Here is a 7,541-nt window from a genome sequence, read left to right on the forward strand (position 1 = left end):
TCTAAAAGTCATTGTATTTTCTCAACAATTGTTGTGAGAATTTAATAAAAAAGAAGATAAAATAGTGCATATAAATCTTATATTTTTTACATATATATCATTCTGCAATAGAGAAGGTGATTTTGCTTTCAAAATTTCCTAGCTGTGTTTCAAATTAAAGCATAAATGCTCATGTATGTTATTCAAGTTTTAAAATTCTCTAATGTATGCTAGATTCAGAGTATGTATAAACAGTTTAGAATTTGGAAAGCAGACATATTCACTATTTCAAAAAAAGAAAAGAAAAGACCCAAAGTTTGGGTATATTGCTTAAAGCAAATAAAAATAGAGTTGTTAAGATTATCATAAAACTCAAAGTTGCTTCTCTCTTCTTTGCAGTGCTTTAAGATATAGGAGGTTCTACTTAGGGTATTGACAGATGAGCTCGCAAATGATGCAAATATGTTGCAGATGTTCAATAGAGTGTGTGATATCTTTTGTTTGTTTTTGGCCACACCTGGTGATGCTCAGGGGTTACTCCTGGCTATGAGCTCCGAAATAACTCCTGGCTTGAGGGACCATATGGGAATCTGTGGAATCGAACCACTGTCCATCCTAGTATTGTGGTTGCAAGGTAAATGCCCAACTGCTTGCACCACCACTCCGGTGCATTGGGGATTGTTAGAGCACTCCTGGGCCTAGAGTATAGTGAGAAGGTGATATATCGACTGGAGAAGAAGAAAGATAAATGGGAAATGCTGGAAAGAAGGGATCAAGGAGATTTAGCTACAGAGTGGTGTTAAGTAAGGAAGGATAAAACTAAATATCCAAACTATAAAATCAACAACACCAACATCATGAGACCAAACTTTAACAACAAAACTTAAAGTAGTGCCTGTTAAGGTGACATGCTGGGAGGTGGGTACATGGGATGAACTCTGGAAACATTGGTGGAAGAAGGTTGACACTTGTGATGGGATTAGTACTAAAACATTAATGTTCTAAAACTCAATTATGTATAGCATTTTAAATATCACCGCCTTAAATTTTAAAAATTTGTTATTTCAAAATAAATACTTTAGGCACCATAGAGATAGTAGCAAGACACTTACCTTACATGTAGTCAATTTGGGTTTGATTCTTAACATCGCATTTTGCCTGACCAACTGTGATCCCTTGAGCACAGAGCTAGTCATAAGTCCTGGGCCAAGAGTGGCCTCCTTCAAAATATAAACTTCAAAAATTATATTTTAGGGGCCAGAGAGATAGCATGGTGTTAGGACATTTGCCTTGCAATCAGAATGACGGTGGTTTGAATCCCGGCATTCTATATTGTCCCCCAAGCCTGTCAGGAACGATTTCTGAGCATAGTGCCAGGAGTAACCTCTGAGCACTGCTGGGTGTGACTCAAAAATTCAAAAAACTTATATTTTAAGCTGAAAGTTGATAACGTTCTCAACAATGATTTGTAAGAGCAATTACAAACTACTTCCACTAAATTATCTTGTTTTATAAATTAAGTGGTTCCTGTTTGAGAGCTAATGAAAAAATAAATTGTTTTGAGGTTAATTAATGCACTCTGGTAGGAAGTACTGAAACAGTAAGGTATTGCATGTCGATCAGGATTTTCTAACAGGATGGCAGTGAGTTATTACATGGACAACAGCTGAAAAAAATTTAAAAGTGAACAGCATACACAAATGAAGGCCTAACACTTTGAATGCCTTAGGTGCAATACATTATTCAGCTTCAGAAAATTACATATATAAACATCATTATTTGTTCAGCATCATGCTGAAAAAATAATATCCACTAGTGTCTTATTGTTGCCCATGAGTTCAAATAATAGCATATTAGAGAATTGCTTCTCAAAATTGTGATGTGATGGTTTGCTAGAAATAATTCCTTAACTTATATTCAGACTCACTACTTGTTTATTTAACTTTACTTATTGATGTTTTATTTAGTTAGTTGTATTTAATTTTTATTTAAATCATTGGGATTTACATAGCTGTTCATAGCTTTTAGACATACAGTGTTTCAGCACCAATCCCACCAGCAGTTTCAATGTCCCTCCACAAACATTCCCAGAGTCCATCTCATGCCTCCATCCATGTCCAGCTCCCCTTCACTTGCCATCTTAACAGGCACATTATGTTTGGTTGGTTGTGATAGTTTAAGTCTTGGGCTTTTAGTGCTGTGACTCCACCATGTTTGGACATTTATATGTTTTTCCTTTCTTAGCACCACTAATGATAATACGTCCTCTTTTCCTCTGTCCTCCAGTATTCCGCATCTGTCTTTTTCCTTATACACTCTATTTCTTTCTTTTTCCTCATTATACTCAGGGGCCAAGGGTGTTTAAAAAAAAAAAAAAAAACCTTTAAAACAGTGCATTCCCTACTCTAGTTATTCAAAGTGCCATATATAAATTATATGCTATGTTTAGCCTTCTCTCTACTTTACTTTACTTACATGATATCTTCCAGTTTCATTCGGGTTTCTCCCTCGTCAGAAATAGGCTAGACGTTTTTGCCCTTCTATCCTCTAAATGCAGTTATGTCAACCCCTCTTGGAGCTAAAATTGTGCTCCAGGTTCAGCCAGAAATTTCAAGACACCAATCTCCTTATTAGAACCACACTCATTTCCAAGTATTTTGGCCTATATTGGTCAAATTTAACTTCTATCTACTTTCTAAATCTAAACCCATACATGCACTAATATGTCCTAAATATATTCCCTATTTACGGGCAGATTAAATGTGGCATTTATATTTCTCAGACAATATACAACTTCAAAATATACCTTTACTCAGGTAAACCAACAAAGTATCTATTGGACATTTTTCTCAGCATTCTCAAAAAATCTGCATCGTCAGGAAAATGCCCTGAAAAGCAGATTTACTATAAGCTGCTATTTGGTATACAATTGAACAGATCTTTTTTTTTTCTTTCAGGGGAGAGCGCGAACACAGTCCCCCACTACCTCAAATTACGCAGTCGAGTTTCCCACATTTGGGGAATTCGCAGAGGTCAGCACATCCAGAGTGCAATGGGTGAGCCTCGCCCTAGGGAAACCACCTTCATGATCATGGTATCTCCCCTGCCAGGTAAGTATGAACAAATCTCTTCTTAAGTACCTAACTGGTCATCTAAATTTTCACCGTTACCATGGTATCGCCCCTGCTAGGGGCATATTCTTAAGTACATAACTGGTCATCTAAATTTTCACCGTTACCATTCAGAAAACTCAAAGAACAAAGGGGAAACTAAGGAGCTCAATTGCAGTTTCATATAAGGAAAGAAACTTAGGTAAATCTACAAGACTATCAATATGTTCAAGCCTTGTTGATGAGGACCTAAATTAAACACTAACATAAAAATAAACTAAGTAATAGCCAGTAAAATTTAAGCAATCAATAAATAAGAAATTCATTGAGAGGATAAGAGATTCTATAAAATTGGAATGGAAGGAGCTAAAGAACATGTTAGCAAGCCAAAGTAGCAGAATCACACATGGTTATTACCAAATAGATGAACTCAAAGACAAATTACAAGCCAGGGCCGATAATGAAGTAAAAAATGCAGTTTTTTAAGCTTTTAGATTTATATCACTATCCATTTGCTAGCTTTGGAGAAATAATAAATAGTGAAATTTTCAGATTAAATGTAGAAAGCGTAAATAAAAGTGTCCAGTCAAATTGAAAATGATTCAATCTAGTTATGCAAGTTCTTAAATAAATAGTATGATATTTTTTGTGTACTGAAATTAAATACTCCTTAACATTTCTGATGAGAATTGCCATTAAAGATAAGATTAGAATAAATCACTTAGGGATTCAATAAATTTTGCTTATTATATATTAGGATAGAAATGATCTTAGTTTAATCTATTTATATAAACATGCATATGCATACTCATGTACTGATGAGTTATGTTTCACAAACATAGCATGTTTCCTTATTTATATGATAATAATTATTGTAGTGAAAGTGTAATAGTGAAAGTTCTAAAATCTGACTACTAGGGTATTATATTTATTAAAGATAAAAAGATCAAACATTATTTTATTTGTATCTTAATATTTCCAAAATTTTGGTAATTTTGAATAAATGGAAAATGAACATTTTAATAAAGTTCCCTATTGATCTTGAGTTTTGAATATATATATATATTTGGATTTTGGGGCCATACCCAGTGACGCTCAAGGGTTTAATCCTGCTATGCACTCAGAATCACTCCTGGCTTGGGGGACCACATGGTGATCCAACTAAGGTCTGTTATGGGTCAATCTTGTGCAAAGCAAATGCTCTACCACTGTGCCATCGCTCAGCCTCAAGTTTTGAATATTTTAAATCACTAATCCAAGTATTTATATTCTCATAAGCAATAATGTCACTTAACCTAGTTAATTATTATTTATAGACTCAAGAGATAGCATAGTGGTAGGGCAGTTGCCTTGCACCCAGCCAGACCCAGGTTCTATTCTCAGCATAGCATATGGTCCCCCGAGCCTGCCAGGAGGAATTTCTGAGCTCTGCCTGGTCTGGTTCAAAAGAAAAAGCAAAAATAAAATTATTATTGAACAAAATAGTTTCTTTTTGGTTATACAACAGGTTTTTCTAGAGAAAAATATGCTTTTTCATATATTAAAAGAAAGCATATGTTTATATATATAAACAAAAAATATTGTTAATCAAACATACCAAACCCTTGTGTGGTGGTGATGCCTTATTTTTTTAATAATTTTTATTTTGACCAAAGTGTATTACAAATCTTTCAAAGTAATATTTTAGGTACTTAGTAACATTGAATCAGGAGCATTCCCACCACCAATGCTGTCCTCCCTCCACCCCAATATATATATTGGTTTTTGGGTCCCACCTAGCAGTGCTCAGGGATTAATCCTGGCTCTATGCTCAGAAATCGCTCCTGGCAGGCTCTGAGGACCATATGGGATGTTGGGATTCAAACCACCATCTTTCTGCATGCAAGGCAAACGCCCTAACTCCATGCTATCTCTCCAGCCCTCAGATATTTCAGCTGGTTAGTTACTTGCTTTGCCTTTGTCAACCTGGGTTCAATCTCTGACAGCACCTCATATATTTCCTTGAACATGTACATATATATATAGACTCTTAGTGTGACAGAGCCATGAGTAAGTCTTGAGCATGTCCAAGTATATTAAACAAACATGTACATATACACATGCATACACAAAAACTGTCTTTAACAGTGATTAAGTTATTCACGGAGAATGTGTGAGAATTACAGAACTAAACTTTACCAAAGCTTTTCTGATTACTACAAAATAAGACATCGCTCCATCAGAGGACCCCTTGCAACTACCAAGATTTCTAGTTACAGAGGCTTGATTTTATCATTCACGACTGAATGGAAGGTCTCCAGAAACCACAAAAAGATCTAGGAGAGAGTCAAAGAAAATGTACAGAGCTTGTAGTTATTTCCATGACAATATGCTTCAAAGACGAAGAAACCATATATCTCTTAAGCCAACGGAATTCCCTTTCTAATCTCCTCAATATTTACTGTGCCTATACAAAAAAAAAAAAAAAGCACAAATCTTTTTCTGTTGTTATTGTTGTTTGTTTTTTGTTCTTTGTTGCTTTGTTTTGTTTTTATTTGGGGATAGTGGTTATTGTTAGTTTATTGTCTTTATTACTGTGGTGCTTTTCAGGTTTTTTGTTTGATTTTTTTTGCACTGTTGTTATGTTTTTCTCCCTTTCCCCTTTATTGCTTAAATTGACTTTTATAGCCTCTAGAAGGACTCCACCCGGTTTTTTGTTTGATTTTTGCACCCCTCCCCAGTTTTTTTTTTCCTTCAAACAGAACCACATAACTTGAATCATCTTGTTCTGCCTCATAAATTGAGGGGGAAGTAATAGATGGTACAATACCAAACACTTGTATGAACATTGAGTAGAAATAAAAAATGAACAGACTTAAATCCAAAGCCAATGACAACAGAATCGATATCCAATCCAATAGCAAGCTAGACACTAAGGGGACCACCTATACTAGCAACTCGAGGGGGCAAAAGAGGACGATATAGGATGCATGCTGGGAACAGGGGTGGACAACGTTGGTGGTGGGAATGCTCTTGATTCAATGTTACTGAGTACCTAAAATATTACTGTGAAAGATTTGTAATCCACTTTAGTCAAAATAAAAATTATTTAAAAAATAAGACATCAACACCACACAAGGGTTTGGTATGTATGATTAACAATATTTTTCATTTATTTGTGATTAGGTAAGTACATTGATATTTCTTAAATGTCTGTAAATATCTAAATACTGGTAACACTGTGAAATTAATTATTATAGAGACAACACTTGTTTCTCCTCAGTACCTCTTATTTTTCATTAAAATTTAAAGCTATGATTATAAAAACAGAAATGATAGATTCTTGACACACTTATCAATATTATTTGTAAATATAGTAACAATAACCAAACTATCAATATATGAAAATAAAAACAAAAGGGGCCCGAAGAGATAGCACAGCGGTGCTTGCCTTGCAAGCAGCCGATCCAGGACCAAAGGTGGTTGGTTCAAATACCGGTATCCCATATGGTCCCCCGTGCCTGCCAAGAGCTATTTCTGAGCAGATAGCCAGAAGTAACCCCTGAGCACCGCCTGGTGTGGCCCAAAACCAAAAAAAAAAAAAAAAAGAAAAGAAAAGAAAAACAAAAATGTGATATATACTTAAATGGATTTATTCAATCTTAAAATCATGAATTTCTTATACTTACTACAGCATGAATAAAATCTAAAAACATTATGCTATGTAAAATATGCCTGCTCAAAAGACAAGTACATACTTTTTAAATTTATAGCCGATACCTAAAGTGGTAAAATTCATGATCAGAATGTATAGTCATAGCTGCCATGATTGCTGGAAGAAATGATCATAGGATTTTAATTTTTCATTTTATAAAATATCGTAGACATGGCTTTAATTTTTTATTATTATACATCAATAAAATATATAATTTAAATGTTCTTACTTATAAAACAATTACTAGTATAGTCAACTATAAATACAAATATACAAATTTACAATAGTCAACCAAATTCTAAATACTAAATACTAAAGAAATAGGGGTCTCCAAAACACTTTGGTCAAAGTTTTTTGTTTTAATGAGTATAATAGATACAGTTTATCAATACGAATGAATAGAAAACTTTTAAAAATAAAGAATAGAGGCAAATCTTATATAAAATTCTTTTGTATACTTATAAGAATCTAAATATTGTCTTTCTCTTGTATGTAATTAATTAAAAGAATACATTAACTGTTAGTTGAAGCAGTTACCTCACAAATAAATAGCATTTTTCCAAAGGGAAAAAATACCATATTTAAAGAACATGAGATTTTTTGTGTTGCACCATAATGAGGAATTTCAAAATTTCTAGAGGAGGTCATCAGAAGACCCACTAAAATGTTATATCCTTAGTGTGGGTTTCTGAATTGAAAACTCCAGTGAAAATTTTACCAGTAGATCTGCTGGAAAGTTTTTCTCCCCCGTGTGGATG

General features: G+C 34.1%; 1 non-coding gene across 1 annotated transcript; it reads right to left on the reverse strand.

Moving 5' to 3' along the window:
• Positions 1–2,933: 2,933 nt before the first annotated feature.
• Positions 2,934–3,097, reverse strand: LOC126026638 (U1 spliceosomal RNA). Its single transcript, XR_007501861.1, has one exon. It is a non-coding gene; the product is annotated as a U1 spliceosomal RNA (small nuclear RNA).
• Positions 3,098–7,541: the final 4,444 nt, after the last annotated feature.

The sequence above is a fragment of the Suncus etruscus genome, chromosome 13, assembly GCF_024139225.1.
Source record: "Suncus etruscus isolate mSunEtr1 chromosome 13, mSunEtr1.pri.cur, whole genome shotgun sequence".
In the NCBI taxonomy this organism is placed as follows: Eukaryota; Metazoa; Chordata; class Mammalia; order Eulipotyphla; family Soricidae; genus Suncus; species Suncus etruscus.